Genomic DNA, 22,172 nt, shown 5'->3' with positions numbered 1-22,172 from the left:
TTCATATTCTCCTTGCAAAAATGGCAAAAGTCGTCTTGTTGCTCCATTTCCATTTGGCTCCATTTACATCTCTCAGTCAAACTATTCTCCAAAACAAACTTGTTTCCGTCGCTCTGGATTCGTCACCCCGTGTATTGTTGTGATTGGTCGTAATGTTGGGGCGATTTTCATTACTCAATGCCAGACCCTTAATCTTTCGGATTTGGGTCTGGATTTCCAGGCTAACTGAGGTTGCCATATCTTTTCAAACTGATCATGATCACTGATCTTTAGACTGAGTGCACATTTCACTTCATAAATAAAAAATAAGGTGCCATATTTAAAAATACAATGCACAACTCTGCTTCTAAGATCAAAAGAGCATGTACCAAGGAGATTGCTCTTCCAGTCGCTGTCTGCAACATATACTTTAAAAGTTACTTTATTGACCATGCTAATCTTAATCTTAATCTTAAAGGATTTAAGGTCCTTAATCTTAAGGACCAAATATGTTTCTGGCCACTGTGGATTGTCCATTATCAATGGTCTCAGTGCGCTACATTTTTGACACTATGTAACTGATACAAATCTGTCTGTTTGTGTAAATCTTGCTCCATAAAGACCATTGGCTCTGAGGCTGTGTAGACTTTCAGGGTGGCAAGTCCTTTTTTATGGAGGAGGAGCTACAGAAGCATAAAAGGAGGTGTCAAAGCCTGGGAGGAAGGAGGGACACACTGTCGAGGAGCCCTCAATGCTGAGGGGGATCGCGGTGCTGAGGTGGTCAGTGGCTGTCTGAGGCAGTGGTGCTGGAGCAATTGAACAGCAGGTGGTACGGAGAGCTTGTTACTGTGCTCCTGGGTCGAAGAGGGGTGGCTGCCGCCCGAGAGGGAGCAGAGGAGTCGCTTCCGTCCAGGAGCCTGCTGCTGTCCACCATGATGAGGGAGGAGCAGGGAACAGAGGACTCGTTGCCGGTGTAGAAGATTCTATTATTTAGAAAATAAGCAATTTAGCTGCATATTTGTACACTATTATTTCCGCTGGGTGTGACTTTGGTTTGACTTTCTGAAACCTGAAGAAAGACCTGGAATGTTGCTTGCAGCAGAAAATTCTATTCTTGTATGTCACATGGTACAAATATCTCTTACCCAAAAATATCTATAGGCTGTGTTAGATAGGGTGTGTTACCATCTTTGGAAAAGGATGTATGGTATATATGTGTGAGCTGAGCAAAAATCTGTTGTCATCTTCTGCAGAAGATGATCGGCTTTGTTGTAAAATAAAGTCTAATATTTCTGGCATCAACGATCTCTGAGAAGTGATTTCACAAAAGAGAGAAACCACAACACTAGCTGCCCTCAACCAGAGGAGGAGGAGGAGCCATTGCCATCCGTCAGGAGGCGGAGGAGCGGCGAGCCGTCCACCAAAGGATGTCCAGTACCATTGCATGGCACCACGATTGAGAGTCTCTCGTCTGGTTGAGGACTGAGCAGCATTATGTCCGGGAACCGGACCAAGATTTTTTTTCCTCTCTCCCCTCTCTTGTTGCTCCCCATGCTTCAGTCTCCTTTTCTCTCGCCTCATCTGTCCTTACCCCCAGTTGCATTGGCTGGGGTATGTGGCAAGTAGGATAAGAGGAGCCACGGAAGCCTAAAAGGAGGAGCGATGTCAGTGAAGGACGAGAGAGGACCAGGCCTATACTATTTATGTTATGTTTTGTTTATGTGTGTGCGGAAGTTGTTCGTGAGGGGCTTCCACCTTTACTTTCATTTTGTGTTTGTTTATATATTAAAGTCTGTGAAACGTTTGCCGGTTCCCGCCTCCTTCTTCCTTGAACAACACACCTTGCTACAGGGACTATTATAGACTATTATATTCTTGATATTGTCTATAGCATCTCAAAGTTTCCACTGGTTTCAACACATCAACCTCAGAATAATTGAAGTTTTTCAAGTGTTAGAATGTTAGATGTTAGGGAAATTATAATTATTTTATAATACAGTTTTTTATTTAATTAAAAAAATCCATTACAAATTCCCCTCTCTGGTCGTAATTTTAATGACCAAAGTAATGTAATTGTCTGGTTTTAGCCAGGTTTCTGTCAGACACAACATGTTTAGGTTATAATCTGTAATCATATCATTAACAATAAGTGCTTTTGAAGTAAGGGATCTAATATTCAGCAACCCGAGCTTTATCATTTGTTCATCTGTATTATATCTATTTTTTATTTGTTTATTTGTTGAACATAGATTAAATTTTGGGAGTTTTTTGTATTTCCTAATTTGGGGAACAGACACCGTCTCATTATGATGATATTTAGGTGAAAGAGTCTCTATGTGATGGGATTTATCTCACCTCAGTGACGTGAGACAGCTAGCAGACGGTCGGTTTAGCCAGTCTGTCTGCTTCCTGACCTGAGCCCCAATTTATGTTTGAGCTCAAAGACTATGTGCCATATTACTAGAGTGAAGAGCAGCACCGTCCCAGGAGGGATTAATACCATCTCTTTTCAACAGGTCAGGTCTGCCCCAAAAACTTTTCCAGTTGTCTATGAATTCTATATTATTTTGAGGATACCACTTAGACAGCCAGCCATTGAGTGAGGACAGTCTACTAAGTATTTCATCACTCTGGCGAACAGGAAGGGGGCCAGAGCAATATACAATGCCTGACATAATACTCGCGAGTTCACACACCTCTTTAACGTTAATTTTAGTGATCTGCGACTGGCGAAGTCGAACATCATTAGTGCTGATGTGAATAATAATCTTAGAAAATTTACGATTAGCATTAGCCAGCACTTTTAAATTTGCTTTGATGCCAGGTGCTCTGGCTCCTGGCAAACATGTGACTATGGTGGCTGGTTTCTCTATTTTCACGTTCCGTGTAATATTATCACCAATAACTAGGGCACTTTCAACAGGATCCTCAGTGGGTGTTTCACTAAATGGGGAGAATCTATTTGTTATGGTAATCAGAACGGAAGAGCTGTGTTTTGTCCCGTGACTACAGCGTCTCACGGTCACCCAGTTGCCCTGCTGCACGGGCTCTACAGCTGGAACTAAACAATGTACAGAGTTCACTAGGCTAGTCACATCCAAAGCAGTATCTAAAGCCCTTGCATTCTTACTATCCTCGATTAAAGTTTGGATGTGTGTCTCTAGTTTACAAATCTTCTCCGTCAGCCTGGCTATCTCCCTGCATTTATCACATGAAAATCCCTCTGTGCTGATAGAGAAGGCTATGCTACACATGTGACACGAAGTGCAAGTGACAATAACAGGAGAAGACATTACTCACCATGTTTGTTGACTGATCCTACTCACCACAGTTGTTTGATGGACTCGTAAAAGGTGCGAGTGCACACGAGACGGCAAGCACGGATGGCAGGTTAACAGGCTAGCGAGATACTAGCGAAAGTACAACATTCCTTACCAATTTTTACATAAACTCCTCCCTCTTCCGTAAGAATTGCATCCAGCGCCATTCTGTTCTCCAGAGTCATTTGTCTTAGGTTCAGTTTTCAAAAATGCCAAAGCCAATTGGGCATCATTTGCAAATCGGAATAATTCATAATGGATTCTATTAATCCAGTTCATTGAGTCAGTTACAGCATTGTGGATCAGAAAAGCCTTCCAGAACTGAGATGTCTTGGCACTTACAAGGTTTTCTACAGGGATGTCAGAAATGTCATGTCTCCACCAAGTGTCGCCATCCTTCTTCCCCAGAGCCCTCTATCCTCCTTTTAGTTTCCCCACATATTCAATTCTAATTTGTGCTAAAGCACAGATACCATGCCATGAAACTGGCAGACTTGGATAGGCAGTATGGCCACACAGCCAGTAATAGTCAAATAGGACGTAAGCCCATCCTGCAATGTGATCACTCATACCCGTGGGATCATAACAGGTAACATTATGAATGGTTTCACATCCCTCAAGTCTCCCCATAAATTTAAATCCCGCTCGTGACCAGTAACACTCTTTAAATTTCTGCTCTGGTATAGGCCAGACCTTTTTCTTCGCCTCAGTGGAAGGAGAGAGCAATGTAATGGTTACATTGTTACATTCAAGAGGAATTTTCTTTCGGAAAAGGGCTGGGCTTTTCGGCCCAGCAACATGAGTCAAAATACACTTTAATTGGCGACCTTCTACTGGCTCTGGGAACAGAGGATACGGATATGCGGCAGAAAAGGAGGCATGTGCTCAGACATAACAATCTTTGTTGGGTGCAAGTTTTTTAGCTGTGTAATCAGCAAATTTCCAGAATAAATTTAACCCATAGTGATGCTGGTTGGTGTCAGATGACTAGTCATGATGAACAGGCACTTCCCTTTTCCCCTCATTCTGAACACTTCCTGTGGAAAATTCAAACAGAAGCAGTAACATGATCAAAAACAACACACTAATGAATACAACAACACATATGCTATACTGTACTTAAACATCCTGTCAGCCCACATTCGCTCCCAGGTGCGCTGGTTGTCCCATTGGCCCCACAGACGACTGAAATGCTCCATCTTCACCTTAATGACTCTTTGCGAGCCATAGCAAGGGCTTTCCCTCGATGACAGAGGAGGGCCGTCACTAGTACGCCCTGATTTCCCCTATATTTAGGGGCCAAGCACCGAAGGTGCGGAGGCACCTATTGTATCTGTTCCCGTTCTTCTTCTTCTTCTTCTTCTTCTTCTTCTTCTTCTTCTTCTTCTTCTTCCGCTCTGGGAGTCTATGGCAGCCCATAGAACCGCTTGCGGGAAAGTTATGAAATTTGGCACACTGATAGAGGACAGTCTGAAAAGTCACCATAGCAAATTTGGTGTCTTTAAACCAATCCCTCTAGCGCCACCAACTGTCCAAAGTTTCACTCATGTTTATGCTAATAACTTTTGAACCCTAAGGCCTATCAACAAAATTCTTTTGTCCACTTATTCCCTAGCTCAAGACGATTCGATTGCACCCTATGACGTTATTTTCCGACATAGAAATATTTCCGCCATTTTGAATTTTCCGAAAAACCTACTTTTTCGAACTCCTCCTAGGCCGTTGCTCCGATTTTCACGAAAATTTAACCAGATTATCTCCAGACCATGCCGACAAAAAGTTATGGAATTCAAGTTGATTCGTCAAACCGTTTCCGATAAACCCACGAACAAATTTTACGTAGCGCTTGCAAAAACAGATGTAAGGCTGTATCTCCGCAACGGTTTATTGGGTTCAGACCAAACTTGGTTCATATCGTCACAAGCATGACTTGAGGCTACATGCTGTGTTCATAAAATTGGTCTCGTTAGATTCAGGGCAACATGCCGAGTCGACTGATATCCAATTTTACCATATCGGCCATTTTGACTGTCGGCCATTTTGAATTATGTGCTAAAATGCTGTATTTTATGAACGCATGAACGGATTGTAACGAAACTTGGTATGGGTAATCAGCACAATGTCCTGAAAGAACCTGAGAAGTTTCGAAACAGCGCCACCTAGTGGTGAATTTTTTTTCCCAAATGCTTATTACTCTGGGTGTGGTCGACTTATTTTCACCTGAGCCTTCTAATTAGACTCCTGAATCGTTGCCGAGTCCAACGATACCAAACATGCTAAGTTTCGCCTTACGGTTTGTGTAGCGTTGTTATTTAGCGCTTAAAAAACATTTGGCTATATCTTCGAAACCGCTTGTCCGATCGAGACGAAACCACCGTCAGAAATTTGGAAACATAGGTCGATAGCCAGATGCTAATGCCCAAATGCGAAAATATTGATAGTAAGGGGTAGTAAAATCCAATCAAAGTCATGTGTCAGTCATTTTTTACGTATTTTTTCATATAAATGTCTATAACTCCAAAGTGAATTGAGATATTTTCACCAAAATTGACACACATATGTATGGGCTCACTCTGAGGACACATAAAAAAATGGTTGGACTGAGCCTCTTGGTGGCGCTATAATAGTACAAAACATGAAATTCCCATTGACTTCAATGCAGTTTTGTGAAATAAAATGCTATACTTAACAAATGCATTGGTATTATGAAACTGAGAATGTGCCATCAGCACCATCCCCTGAAGGTACCCAAAATATTTCTAGACAGAAAATTTATAACAAAATTTCCAAAACTGCTAATAACTTTTGAATACATCTGGCTATTGAAATGCCACTGGTCTTAATAGATTCCCTGGGTCAAGCCGAGAACATAGATGCCAAGTTTTCCTTATTTGGCCGAACTTCCTGTCCGCCATTTTGATTTTCAGTCAAAACCTACTTTTTCGAACTCCTCCTAGACTGTTTGTCCGATTTTCACCAAAATTGAATCGTATCATCTCCAGACCGTGCCGACTAAAAGATATGGATTTCGTGTCGATAGACGAAACCGTTTTTGTATAGCGCAGCAGCAAAGTTGAGGCATGATGCTAATAGCACTATTCAGGCTTTATCTCTGCAATGCCTTGACATATTGACACGAAACTTTGTATGTGTCATTGTCACTTCACTCTGACCACATCACATCAGTTTTGTAACTGCGCCACCTATTGGTCGACAGTAATCCATTAAATCATATTTTTAATTATTGTTTCTATGATTTTTCAGGCATTTTGCCTAAAATCCTCTTTAAATGTCTTTAATTGCTCATTGCTGCAGTTGGTCTGACACTTTCAGACATGTTGGCATGTCTTGTCGTCTTATTCTGCTTGGCCCCGGTAATGGCTGCTTGCAGCTATATTTCCACTTGATGCTGGAGATTGGTGGGGCTTACAATGTGTCACGCTCAGCAACCTTGATTGCTGTATTTGTTGTTAGAATGATCTCGTTCGGATCCAGCCACCTCGGGTTGTTCCACGCCCTGGCTCGTAACAATGTTGTGGCTCTGTACCAGTTGAAACAACTCAATCCATGTGATTTGCTTGTTAATTTGGAATTGTTTTTAAATGTTGTTTAGGAACTACAGAAATAGGCTATATGCTTGCATTAACCACAGCAATTAAAAATAATTCCCTGTGGAACTTTATTACATTTGAAATAATAACAAAAATAAAACAAACTTTTGTTTGATCCCACTGGGATTGATCCCAACGTCTAACAAAAATCTGTTAGCATTCCTTTTGGATTTTTAAGGATTGTAAGGCCACGTTGATGAACAGGCCGGACTCTAAACCTGTAGTCTTACCTACTTACTAACCTAACAAACCAGTCATTTGAAGGCGGCATTGTAATATTTGCCATCAAACTCGGTGATGGTAAATCTCATATGAGACTCAGTTATTTTCATATAGTCTAATAAACATGAGCACAAGTGTGGCTATTGATTCTCACATATATTTGGTTGTTTGCATTTCTTAGTACTTAGAACAAAGTTAAAAAAAATAAATAAAAAAATAACCATTGTGCTAGCTTAGAGTGTTAAAGTGGTGTGCATGATACGGAGAGGTTGCTAAATGCACTTCAGCTAAGCTCAGCTGATGTGTGAAATGCCACAGCTCAGAATCACACTTACTTACAAACCACAGACACTTAAATACTGGATATCACATCAATAGGCCTATTGGAAATGCTGTTTTAGTTTTAATGTAGTTTTAACATGAGCATTATCAATTATATTAATTGCATGGTTTGGTTTATCTTGCATTGTTAATGAAAAGAGATGTGATGGATGAAGCTAAATTATATTTACTGATTTAAGGAGCACAACTAAGGTCAAAGTACATAAACTTTAGTAGAGTAGGCATATAATCACTACAGTAATGCGAATTAAACTTAATTATCCAGCACTAGCATCATTTATTAATTACATTTTTATTCATTTCATAATTGCTGTGAATATTGCTAACCAAAGGAAGATTGTAAAGCACATGCATCCAGAAGATTATGCGCTTGAATGTAACACATAACTGATCAGTCCACATAACTGTCCTTGATTGATTTAATATAATATTCTGCAAATGGTTGAAGATTATAAATAAATGTATGAACTTGTATTCTATTTCAGCTGCCTATGTATAATATCTGGAGAGAGCTATCTGTTAGCATTATAATTCCATCTCAATAATAGTTAGCAATATACATGTACAAGATGAAAGTTGTTATGAAACATTTATTTTGAGCCATCACTTGAGAAGTGTCATGTGAGTGATCATAATGAGGTATATTAGAACTCATTGCAACCGACATTGAAAAACATGAGTCTGTGGCTGAATTCAAAATAGCATACTAGCAAACTCCCATATTTTTATATGGCACAAATAGTAAGAGAAGTATGCTATTCCAAATTCAACCTATTTCTCTCTTTCTGCAAATGTGAACCGTGAAAACGAAATATGTCTGTGTAGTGAAATGTATAAAAAATAAATTCTGGGGAAGGATCAGCTGCCTGTAGTTAGTGCATTGTAAGTTACATTTTGCAAGTCTAATAATAATAATAATAATAATAATAATAATAATAATGCCTTTTTAATGCAAAAACACACAAAATAAAACAGAAAAGCAATGGAAAAAGAACCAAGCAAAGGATACTAATACACTTATTTTCTATTGCAGATGAAAGTGCTGTTAGGCTATATTAAGGCTATTTTTCATGCAGAAAGAATGGATTCAAGATGCAGGTCACAGCATAAATAGCCTTCCATGAGTACTCTTGAAGTTTAACTTCTTTGAGTTATTGTGAGCTAATTCAAGCCTGGGCATGTATTTAACCAGAACACCATTTCTTGAGCTGAAAATGTTAGCCAGAGGGGAAGCCATTGGAGAAGGTTTGTGTTCATTACACTGTGGGCCATTTAGAGTGGGAGCACATTTCACTTCATAGGTAAAAAAGAAGGTACCATATTTAAAAACACAAGCGTCACTCACAACTCCACTTCTAAGTTCAAAAGAGCATGTACCAAGGAGGTCCCTGTTCCAGTAGCTGTCTGCATCAAACACTTCAAAAGTTAGTTTATTGGCCATGCTAATCTTAATAGGACCAAACACAAATGTTTCTGGCCAACGTGGATTGTCATTATCATCAATAGTCGCAGTGTGCTTTATTTATGTGCCATATGCTACTGCCTTCGGTTTGTGAAAAATTATCTTCATACAGACCATTGGGTCTGAGGCTGTAGACTTTCAGGGTGGCAAGTCCTTTTTCAGGTGGACAGCAGTTAGACTTTATAATTTGACTACTTTCACAAACACAAGCACATCGGTCTCTTGCACTGCACTTCCTGCCAATCTTGCAAGGCTCTGAGCAAACCTTCATGAGAGCATTTTCTATTATGTATTCTTCAACAGCTCTCTTCAGTCCTTTCCTGGCAGGGTGTCTTTTACTCAGTAAGAAATGGAGGGTTTCAGAGAGTAGTGCACAATGTCAGGGAGGCTCTTCAAAGACTCAAGCCAGGTCTTAAGGGAATTTGGGTGAGATGAACCAGATGCTTCTATATCCAAACAGTCTTTCACTGCAGTGTCTGTAAGCCCACTCACTGTTGCCTGACAGGTTTTGATGGCTGTCATGGCTTTCATTTGCCCCTGTGGTAAAGTGAGTGCCATATGTGGTGATCAGATTGCGGTAGGCGTCTGGATGCAGGGAGTGATTTAATTGCTTCAAGAATCTCTTCATCAAGAGGAGGTTTTTTAGCTAGACCATATCTGTAAAGACACAGTAAACAAACTTGAATTCAATGGGACCAAAGAGTAGCAAATTACAATTAAAGTTTAAATTTCTTTTCGTATTCATCCTATGAGGAAAAGCAACACAACTCTCTCACTTGTAAAAGCTTCATGCAACTTCATGTTTGGTGAAACTGTATTTGTCTTCTTTTGATTTTGTCATCGCAAATTTCGCTTCCCTGGAATGAGTGCTTCCGACTGCAGCTCCAGCAACCTTATTATCTAAACCAACAAACAGAAACAAACAGAACACAACTGCTGCTGGTAGCTTCTGTTTTATTCCATTCATATAATTGTTCTTGCGTAATTTTCAAGTGCTGTTTCCTAAATCCTAAATTTCTCCATGTCGATCATGTAAGATCCTTTCCGCTTCACGGTCACAACATCAAATCCCTCTCCAGCAAGATTGTACCCTGGAACAAAGGGAGCATCCTCACACTCTTTTGGTGCACCTATGTCATCCTCTCCAGAAGTGGTCATGAGAAGCAATGCCCAGAAAACAACAAGGTAAATCTGGAACTACCCCATCATCCTTAGTGAGATAAGAAAATGTCAACATTTCTATCAAACCATTATTGGTGTCAAATTTTACATAATGATAATGTCTTCATAAAATGTATCATATTTACAATATTGTTATCATTTAACATTATAAACAAATAACAAAAACATATGTAAAACTATAATAATGGTTTGTTTAAAATTCTAATATGATTTATGTGATAAATATTTCAGTTTTCTTTACCATTAAATTAATGGATGAGCTGATCAAATGAATCTGAAATATATTGTCTCTCTAACTGCTGATTTTATATGATGCTTGTGTTGTCGTAGGTGTCAAAGTTTTGGGTAACACTTTTTTTTGATAGTCCATCTGTTGAGACTACTAGTTATTAGTAGCCATTCAGTAGCATGTCAACAGTGCATCAGTTGACATTCAACAACACTGTTTCAACAGACAAGTAATACTTTCAACTTAATGCGTATAGACTATAAGGTGCATTTCAAGTGTTAATCTACAGATTTTACAAAAAGTGCCAGTTAACTGTCAATATGTTTTTTTTTTTGCAACAGGTTATTAACCAGTTGTCAACTAACTTTCTGTAGATTGAGTCAACATCTTCTAAGCTGTCTACCAACAAATCAAAATCAATCTGTCAGTTGAAAGTCAACAGTCATGTCAGCAAATGATCTGTATGATACATATATCCTACTCAAGGGGTTTCAAATGCATCAAAATTAATGGGGCTATATGTAGTGTTTCTACTAAAATGAATCCTTTTTTATTGCCTGTGTATGAAGGGGTTGTAATCTCACATTAAAATGATCTACTTGGCGGGTTTTGCTATTACCTCTGAAAGCAAGTATTCCCATTTCTATGTGAAGGCTCCGGGGTCAGATTTACCACGAAATCCAGTGACGTGACCTGCATGCGCGCTCCCAAGCCTCTCGCCTCGTCTACTGACTTAGCACTCAACAGCGACGACACTGCAACTTATGACATGGATTTATGACTTATACAAACGATCTGCTCCCAGCACAACACAGACTCAACACAAACTCCACAAATAAATAAAAAACAAAAAAAAGTTTTATCTGCTGAAGCTCGTCAGGCCAAACGTGAATCGGATCAACTTTGGACGATAACACGGATCAACATCAGCAGGGCTTTTGAATCATGGAGAAACCTCCGCTTTGTTTTGGGTATAAAAACAGACCCGGAGTTGGCTTTCATCCTATTGGACAGGTAAGGCTATTATTGTAACGTTGCAGTGGGAGTTGCATCTCAGTCTGGCCGGTACCCAGAGTGCTCGCTCATGAGTTCGAGCACGCGCACGAGCACTCGCATGTAAATGTATTGGTTGCAATCTGAAACATTACCACTAGAGGCCGCTGAAAACTACATATAGCCCCTTTAATGACTATTTAAAAAACAAACAAAATCTTTAGTTTACCATCTAGACTATTGGTAGACATTCTCAACTAAGCGTTTAGGACTAATCTAATTAAAGTGAAAAACAGTTGATATCAGTAGAAAGTCTATAACCTATCAACAGATTATATACAGTTTCCATTAATTATATGCAACACATTTACCATTTAAAATGAGAAAAGTTTTGCATACCTGACTGAAGTAGAACAAACACTAAGTACACAAACTAACACAAAGTACTTTTATTAAATCAAATACAAATACTACAAATAATACAACCTATTGTTTACTAGGGTATCAAGCAGCACATCTGAACCATCTGATTATGTGACAAACATTATATTGAGCATTTCAAAATGAGAAAACTCTCTCAATACTTAAAAAAAAAAATGCTGCACTTGCACTGCTAGTCCAAAACGAGATATAGATCAATTGAAACACAAGCTTTCTTGAAAGCTAGCTGCAGTCATCCTGAGGCCTCTTTGCACAAGTTTGAGGACACGCCGATATCTTTTCACCACATCTTACAACAACAATAATAATGTGAATAAATCACCAAGGATTGTTGTTGCGCCGTGTGTACTGTCTTAGTCGCAGGGTGAGCCACAATGTTTCCCACATGTTTTCACTTTAAAAGGGATGCTACAACTTGGATGAAGGTGTGTGGCTTATTATTTGATTAAGAGGATCACGCCTATTTTCAAGGACATGTAGTAGAGTCGCCAAGGAAGCGAAATAGAGAATTAAAACGTCAACGCAACAGGCAAATCAGCAAGACCAAAGTCAATATTGGAGTAACTTTTCCCAGATGGAAAGAGCTCATGAGGAGCAAAGATTTTAAAACGGACGACGAAGTTGCCAGGTTTCTTCTCGGCAGGTAATCCATTATAGTTTTATAGTTGCTTGTCTAACCATAGCATGGTTGTGCATAACGCCAGAACGACCTCTAGTATAACTTGCGTTACTTTTCCTCACGTCAATGGTGAAAAAGTATTGTTTACCTTGTAACATAAATCTGTGCTGCGACGGATCACAGGTGATGAATAGTTTTAAAGGCGCAATTGGACGAAGTCGAACTGGAAGTCATGTTAATCTTGGAATAATACGGCCACAGTAGGAGTTAAAACGCCCTCGAAATTGAAAGGAACAGAAACTAATATTCACTGGGTAGTCATATACAATTTCACCGCTAGATGGGGGAAATTATCACACAGTGTAGCTTTAAAGGGTCTACTACTGATATATTTTGAATTATACTCCTGCATATATTTTGCTCGTGTAAATTTGTTAACGGTCAAAATGTGACCGCAGAGATGGGCAGTATTTTAATTACATGTATTGGAAATACGTATTTAATTACTTTTGAGTATTTTGTAATATGTATTTTCCTTAACAAAAATAAACCAAGTGTAATTTGTAATTAAATACTTTGAGGGACTGTAATTTGTATTTAAAATACTTAAAATACATATTTAAATATATCATTTTATTTCTCGCATATATCAACTTTCACATGGCTAGATGCAAGAAAATCACGTGACGTGACACATTCTATTGACCCTATTCACATTTCCGGTTCCCCAGAAGTGGAAGGCGTCATAGTTGGCTAAACTTCTATAGCAGTGAATGAGAGACTACATTAAATATATTTTTTTTGTGTTTACATTTGCTCAAAGCAGCGTTTTCACAACTTTCAAAAAGAGTAAAAAAGAAATACTGAGAGATTGATAATGGCAGTCAGAAGAGAGAAAGATGTCGACTTTACCATCACAGCCACTGTATTAGAAACACCGTCACAGCAGCATCAACTAGTTTTTTTTGCAATATAATACAAATATAGTGTTATATGTGCATTTAAAAACTTTGCAGGATTTACGATGCTGATGACCGTTAAAGGTGCTCTAAGCGATGTTGGGAGATGTCACTTCTTGTTGATGTTCGAAGTTTTGTCAAACAAAACGGAGACTAGCTCGACCCTCCCTCCTCCTCATCCCGTTCCCTCCCCCTCCCTTCCGTGCTTCCTGAAACACGCTTTTCCGATGTAAATTCAGGACTTTGCGCGTTCCTTCTCCTTTTCCCTCTTCTTTGCTATTTGTTCATCGGAGCGTCGTCTCTTTGGTCGTGTGTCGGCCATATCAAAATTCAAGAGAATATAATTCTAACATTAGTCGTTGTCGTTGTCTAGGACATCTCTCCTCTAGCTAACTTCCCTCTTCATGCTTCTCTCTCCTCCACTCCCCACATCCCCCTTCATGTGCTAACTAACCCCCCAACACCCACCACCAAATCATTCTTGTCGGTTATTGTTGGCGGGTCGGCGGGTCAAGTAAAAAAAACAAAAAAAATTTCTGATTAATAGTGGGTGGGTTGCAGCAATAAAATCATGAATGATGGTAATATTAAAACAACATGTAGGCCTACATGTGTATGTGAGTATGTTGCTGAAATCTGAGTAGTTGATGAACTGCTGTTTGGCAGAGAACTGCCAAGAAACACACAAAATTATGTCAAAATGCCCCACCTTGGAGAATATTCAAAAAAGTGTCTTAAATCAATGTAAAGCCGTCTGTCCACTGCACACAACATTCGGACTCTCGGAATTCACCACCCAGTGGTAGGCGTAATGATCATTTATTATTACAGTATGCGGAAACATGTAGCGTTAAAAGCGCTTCTTCTACACTAAATTATGATATTCTGACATTCTATACTCTATACTCATTCTATTACATGTAGCCTATATAACTCCACAGTTAGGCCTACTCTCGCACTTCAAATGATTGTAAATTTTGTTTGTATTTTTGTATTTTTTTGTACAAATTACTTGTATTTTAATTAAATATTTTTTTTCACAGCAGTATTTTGTATTGTATTTAAATACATTTGATGAGTAAGTATTTGTAATTTCTAATTAAATACTTTTTGATGTATTTGTGCCCATCTGGTAGTATAACACAGTGCTTCAGTTGAAAACACAGGTTTTGGCTGTTAATCCTACACTGAACAAAATTATAAACACAACACTTTTGTTTTTGCCCCCATTTTTCATGAGCTGAACTCAAAGATCTAAGAATTTTTCTATGTACACAAAAGGCATATTTCTCTCAAATATTGTTCACAAATCTGTCTAAATCTGTGTTAGTGAGCACTTCTCCTTTGCCGACATAATCCATCCCCCTCACAGAGGTGGCATATCAAGATGCTGATTAGACAGCATGATTGTTGCACAGGTGTGCCTTAGGCTGGCCACAATAAAAGGTCACTCTAAAATGTGCAGTTTTATCACACAGCACAATACCACAGATGTCTCAAGTTTTGATGGAGCGTGCAATTGGCATGCTGACTGCAGGAATGTCCACTAGAGCTGTTGCCCGTGAATTGAATGTTCATTTCTCTACCATAAGCCGTCTCCAAAGGCATTTCAGAGAATTTGGAAGTACTTCCAACCGGCCTCACAACCGCAGACCACGTGTAACCACACCAGCCCAGGACCTCCACATCCGGCATCTTCACCTCCAAGATCGTCTGAGACCAGCCACCCGGACAGCTGCTACAACAATCGGTTTGCATAACCAAAGAATTTCTGCACAAACTGTCAGAAACCGTCTCAGGGAAGCTCATCTGCATGTTCGTCGTCCTCATCGGGGTCTCGACCTGACTGCAGTTCGCCGTCGTAACCGACTTGAGTGGGCAAATGATCACATTCGATGGCGTCTGGCACTTTTGACACTTTGGCACTTCACGGATGAATCCCGGTTTTCAATGTACAGGGCAGATGGCAGACAGCGTGTATGGCGCCGTGTAGGTAAGCGGTTTGGCCCATGGGGGTGGTGGGGTTATGGTATGGGCAGGCGTATGTTATGGACAACGAACACGTGTGCATTTTACTGATGGCATTTTGAATGCACAGAGATACCGTGACGAGATCCTGAGGCCCATTGTTGTGCCATTCATCCATGACCATAACCTCATGTTGCAGCATGATAATGCAAGGCCCCATGTTGCAAGGATCTGTACACAATTCATGGAAGCTGAAAACATCCCAGTTCTTGCATGGCCTGCATACTCACTGGACATGCCACCCATTGAGCATGTTTGGGATGCTCTGGATCGGCGTATACGACAGCGTGTTCCAAGTCCTGCCAATATCCAGCAACTTCGCACAGCCATTAAAGAGGAGTGGACCAACATTCCACAGGCCACAATCAACAACCTGATCAATCTATGCGAAGGAGATGTGTTGCACTGCGTGAGGCAAATGGTGGTCACACCAGATACTGACTGGTTTTCGGACCAACCCAATATGCCTTTTGTTTACATAGAAGTGTTGCGTTTATAATTTTGTTCAGTGTAGTTATCAGTATCCCAGAAACTATCATATGTGTTGGACCTTCTAGACCTACGTGACCCCCCCAAGTGCTGTGTGCAGCAAACAGAGGCAATTGAAAGTTACTGTGATAGTGATGGCTCAGATAGGCAGTACCAGGGTGAAACGGCCCATTTGCCAGGTAGATTATTGAATGGTGATGCAGAGGTGAACTATCTGGAGGATTAGGCAGATGTTCATGAGAACCAATTGTTGTGCCCCACACATGACCACAAACAACCCTTTCTACAACGTAAGGCCCATCTTTAGTGCACTGAATGAGTGCACACACATCTCCCTGAAACTGGCCTAGGACAGGGCCCAAGTGTAGTCATGGTCTAGTCCATTAGGGGTCTAGCCGAACAAGCAGAAGTTCCTCCAGGGTGTAACTTTGTTCATGACAACCTTTTCACCTCACTAAGCCTCCTTCATGAAATGACAAAACGAGATTATGGATGTCTTGGAATGTGTTGTGTAAATAGGTCTAATTGAAGAATTCGTATGAATTCTGACTATGGTGTTTCCCACCGGTCACTTTTGTGACCGAGTATAAAACCTAATATTTCACTAACTTAACCAACATAAAATCAAAGAGGGCATAACGTTTGTGTGTTAGGGAGATCTAAGGAGTAAAATGCATGTACTCAAATTGCAAGAAAAAAATTCGGATTAAACGGTTTGCTATAAAATATTTGTAGGTAAATACTGTTGAGATCACTAACCTCTTATAATAACAAAGGCATAGGTTGATGACGCATAAGTGGAATAATGAAACTTGTCGTCATGCCGATGGATCTAATAATGTTTATGGATGAGTGAATACATTCATGTTTTTTAACATGACTGTGGTATAAAGCAGGGCGCGATTGCTAATGAGAGACATATATCAGCAATATAAAGGAATAAGGACATTTATACCGAACTACCCGCAAGTGCTGAATTGCTACTCACACAGGTCAGTTTATTGGACTAATGAAACTTGTGAGGTAACACAGTACTGTTTCACTTGGTCTACACTATCACACTAAACTGCATTTGAGTGCGTTGAAAGGTAATGTATATTCTGTGTGTTAGTTTGTTGGCTGTATGAGACTAGCAGTAAACTAGATCAACATTAAAATAACATACTGATCATATTCTCTAACATTTCATCATGTTGAGCTATATAACATTGATTAGTTTATGTACATTTTCTCACCTGTCTAATAAAGTACATGCAAGAGCGGCGTCTCTGTCAAGTCGAAGTTAGTCGTGGATGTGGAGCTCTTGGCATCTTGAAAACGCCACACTGATATTGATCCTTGTTTTAGTTCCCTTTTGTCCCAAAGTCTGTTTGCCATGGTCAATAATGTTTGAAGGAAACAACAACAGCGTGAGCATGCCGCTAGACGTACACAGTTGTCCACGTCTGTCGCTATGGTAACTATGGCAGTACGTACGGAAACCAGGAATAACGTGGATATTACGTCATTGACAGGCGACAATGACCAGGGACGAGCCATTATTTAAAATATGAGTTTCTGAAATTGCAAATCTTTGGGAACTTTTGGGATATTGTAAGTACACAACTGCAGGAAATATATCACACTGTGCAAGTGATCTTTGGATATTTTATTACAAAAATCTTACATATTGTACCTTTAAGAGTATTTGAGTGAATTCTACCAAATGAATGTTCATGTTGTCTGAACCACTTCTGCTGTAAATGGAAAGCCAATATGCTATGGCAAGGCAGCAGTCTACGGGCTATACACAACTGAAGTCAGTTCAAATCTTTTTTCCCAAATTCCTTACAAATGACAGTGATTAACAGCTAAAACTCTAAATGTTATGGCCCAAATAAGAGAGTATTTTATTGTCACTATGTATATATATATATATATATATATATATATATATATATATATATATATATATATATTTGATCTGATTTATAATGCAAAAAAATAAATAAAAAAACAACTGTTTAATATCAATAATAAAAACTCCAAACCCTTGATTATATTTTATAAAGTTTTAAATATGAGTATTTTCCTTACATAAACGCATGGCTTCACTTCAGAAGGCCTTTATTAACCCCCTGGAGCCATTTGGATTACTTTTATAATGGATGGATGCACTTTTTTGGGCTTCAAATTTTCTCCAGCCATTCACTCTCATTAGGTGAGGAAAGCTTGGAGGAGACATGACATTTTTTAATTTAACTCAGATTGTATTCGTCTGAAAGGAGAATGTCATATACACCTTGGATGGCTTCAGGGTGAGTAAATCATGGGCTAATTTTCATTTTTTGGTGAACTATCCCTTTAAGGTCCTGATGTTTGCAGCACCACTGTCATTGGTCTCATCCACAAAGGTGACGAATCTGCATACAGACAGGAGGTTGAACAACCGGCTGTTTGGTGCAGTAATAACAACCTGGAGCTTGGCGTGGCCAGTTATGCAAATACCACACACCAATTTCATTGGCCTTTTCTGAAGTATAAGAGGTGTTTGGGGCTCCCAAGACTGACCCCTAATATCGTCACCTGACACCACGTCAGGGAATGGAGGTTACAATAGTAACCAAGACGTTCTTCCCTACATTGGTTTGCGTTCCTGCTGCTTCAATATAAAACTTACCTGCATTTGAGTCTCTCTGTCACCATCTCCTAGCTAAATAGTATGGTTTTTGCTTTGGAAATTTTGGCTAGTGGTAGTAGGCTTATTCAAGAAAAAATTGTCCACCATAATAGAGTTTAGTAACAAAGCACAGTTGCTCAACTATGCCTGGGACCTATACCCACATAGCAAATTTTATCTGGCCCAGCTCCGTTCCACAGAACCCCATTTCCCTCGGCCCACATACCGCAAATAATGACGGCCCTGTAGTGGCTAAGATCCGGACTGAAGACATGGACCACACATGGGCCAACACTAGCCCAAGTCTCAGCCATTTAATAACCATAATAAGGCATGAGCTGGGCCAGAATTGGTTTTAATAGTGGCACCAATTCTCAGCCATTAATAAACCATATCAACACCAGCTTTTAACCAGACCCTCATCCATTTAATAACCCACAACTGGCCCTGAAAAGAGACAGAATAGTTTTTGTTCTTGGTACCAATTCTCAGTCTTAAGCCCTATTCGCACGGGATAAGTATTACCTGGTGACCTCAAGTAATTTGTAATAATTGCGGAGGTTGTCTGTGATCTTAATCCCATGCGAATCGGCCATGTCTGTAATTTGTTAAGTAAAAATTCCCCCGCAAATGACCTACCATATTTCGGCGAACACCGAGGTCCTGTGATAATATTAGTCCCGTGCGAATCGGCATCTCTGTGATTTGGTGGGGTCGTTTATAATTTTTTCAAGGTTTTATGTTTCCTGTGTGCTATTTTTTCCATCTTTCGCGAAGAATGGAGTTGTTTTGATAGTATTTTGGGTGCTGGGATGCTGTACACCATGATACAATACAACTACACAATTTGCAGAAAGAGAAAGCTGAAAACCATCAGAAGAGCAAAAATAAAAATAATGATTAGATGGAGGTGGACAGCAGCATTGTGGTAAGGAACATTCTTCTGTTTATGATATATAAGTAAACCAAAACACAGCCAAACCTGGCAAAAAATAATTGTTATCTTTTATACATTGTATACTTTTTTACAGTACTTGCCATTATTTGTTTTGTTAAATATTTTGGTAACATTGTATGTAAACACAATAATTTTAAGAAGCTACATAAAAATGTAATAAAAAAAAAATCACACACTTTATAAGACAAATGTACCAGACAGACAGTGTAATCACAATAAAAAAAATATTGCAGAAAATGTCAAAAAGCAGTAACAAAGTAGTCCAAATGATGACGTGTAGCATCTGATTTCCTCTCTGGTGGTATACAGTAGTTTTGTGAGAACCATTCTTTGAAGGCATTTCTCATTCAAACGCACCTTACCTGAAACACAGCATCAATGAGCATTTAACATCAATGTCGTAAAACTTGTCATAAAGCTTCTTGAGGTTTTCATTGCTGAAATTTCTCCCCTCAAAGAAATCAGGACAGAAGTGGTTGAAAGTGAACAAATGAGACCAGGTGTAAACGGAAATGCATCTACTTTTGATTAGATCAACCTAAACGCATCTTAATTCCAGGTGGAAACAGTGCTTGAGAATTAAATATCGATCGTTTGAGTTCTACAACAGGTTCTTCTTGGCTGCTTTTGAAGCTAAGTTGAACTGCATTAGACTGCCCACTACAGGTCTTTAATATTCATATTCATCAGTTCACTTTTAAATCCCACATGGCAATTTTTTTCTGGCCCAGTTCCGGTCCACACAACACCACATTTCCCTCGGCCCACATACCACAAAGATGACGGCACTATAGTGGCCAAGATCTGGATTTAAGGACCACACATGGGCTATAACTAGCCCAAGTCTCAGCCATTTAATATCCCATAACTGGCCCTGCACTGGGCCTGTTTTCACACTGGTACATATAATAAAATGATGTACTTCATGGTGAACAAAATAAATAAAATACCACGTTAATGGTTAAATTATCATAGAGATTAAAGCAGAACTCGGCAACTCTAGCGAACTCTAGTCACTTCTTCGCTGATTTTCCCTTTTGTTGTCGCATATTTTCCCCACGAGCTCCCCCTACAGCTGTGGGGCGTATATTTCACAACACGGTCGTAAAAAAACTCACTTGCGGCGACCTCCTCCCCCTCTCTACCGCTGCTCATGTGCGTTTGTTATGATCGGAGCAAGCCAACTGTATCGTGTGGAGCTATGTCTACCGAGGTGGGTAATCTGGTAATACATCATACATGCGTGTGTGTTTATGTCGAATTGCCGTAAAGCAATTCGTGTTTCGCGCTCGTTTGAATTGGCGCCACTATTAAAACCAGTTCTGGCCCAGTTCATGGTCTGTTATGGTTATTAAATGGCTGAGACTTGGGCTAGTGTTGGCCCATGTGTGGTCCATGTCTTCAGTCCGGATCTGAACCACAACAGAGCCGTCATTCTTTGCGGTATGTGGGAAATGGGGTTCTGTGGAACGGAGCTGGGCCAGATAAAATTTGCTATGTGGGATACCATGAAGCTGGCTTAGGAGGATAGTTAGGTATGTTTCAGTTTAGTTTGTGACAACCCTGGTTTTAGGCACTATGAAAGTATATCAGATTTTAGCAGGGTCATCGCCTTAGTAACTTAGTGCTCCATGGGGATTGTTGTATTATGTTTGTTGGATACAGGTTATGTTGTAAGAGATCTAAACCGAAATTCGACCAATCAGCTGTGAGCAAAGTGACACATGTCTGACGCAATAAAAAAACCTTGTTTACTGGTGGGTAAGCCAGATGGGTCGTACCGTTTCTGTACTGATTACCGAAAGGTAAATAATATAACAAAACCAGATTCTTTCCCATTGCCCCGAATGGAAGATTGTGTAGATTCTGTCGGTTCCGCGATGTATGTCAGTAAATTTGATTTATTGAAAGGATATTGGCAAGTGCCTTTAACCACTCGTGCACAGGAGATAGCCTCATTCATTACCCCTTCAGGGCTATACTCTTATTCTGTAATGAGTTTTGCGCCCGCTACTTTTCAGCGCTTGATGAACCATGTAACCTCTGGGTTGAATGGTTGTGCTGTTTATTTAGATAATGTGGTTGTATATAGTGACACGTGGGAGCAGCATCTTTTACGCATCTGAGCACTTTTTGAGCGTTTGGCAGAAGCTAGGCTCACGGTCAACTTGGCAAAGTATGAGTTTGCCAAGGCGACTGTGACCTATTTGGGGAAGGTAGTAGGGCAGGGTCATGTGCGTCCAGTGCGCGCTAAGGTCTTGGTCATTGATAATTTTCCTCCACCTAACACGAAACAAGAGTTAATGCTGTTTCTGGAAATGGTGGGTTATTACAGAAACTTTTGCCCAAATTTTTCTTCAGTAGTAGCTCCTTTAACTGATTTATTGAAGAAAAACATACAATTTGAGTGGACCTTGCAGTGTAAGCAAGCTTTTGACAATGTGAAGCTGTTGCTTAGCACTGCCCCTGTGCTGGTTGCTCCACGCATTGGACAGCCTTTTCAGATCCAGGTTGACGCCAGTCAAGTTGGGGCTGGAGCTGTACTGTTGCAAACTGATGAACAGGGTATAGAAAGACCAGTCTCCTATTTTTCCAGAAAGTTTAAGTATCATCAGTTGCATTATTCCACTATTGAAAAGGAGGCATTGGCGTTGATTTGGGCTTTGCAGTTTTTTTAAG

At 39.8% G+C, this 22,172-nt stretch overlaps 1 pseudogene across 1 annotated transcript; it reads right to left on the bottom strand.

The window, feature by feature from the left end:
• Positions 1-760: 760 nt before the first annotated feature.
• Positions 761-22,114, bottom strand: LOC307162880 (perforin-1-like; annotated as a pseudogene). The gene is made up of 5 exons: positions 21,907-22,114; positions 19,851-19,855; positions 9,713-10,133; positions 8,617-9,593; positions 761-962 (listed from the first exon to the last, which is right to left on the bottom strand). The product of its transcript is annotated as a perforin-1-like (transcript).
• Between the last annotated feature and the right edge of the window lie 58 nt (positions 22,115-22,172).

The sequence above is a fragment of the Squalius cephalus genome (genome assembly GCF_949319135.1).
Source record: "Squalius cephalus genome assembly, chromosome: 8".
NCBI lineage: Eukaryota > Metazoa > Chordata > Actinopteri > Cypriniformes > Leuciscidae > Squalius > Squalius cephalus.
The sequence above is the reverse complement of the archived record's forward strand: the minus strand, read 5'-3'. Positions and strand labels throughout refer to the sequence as shown.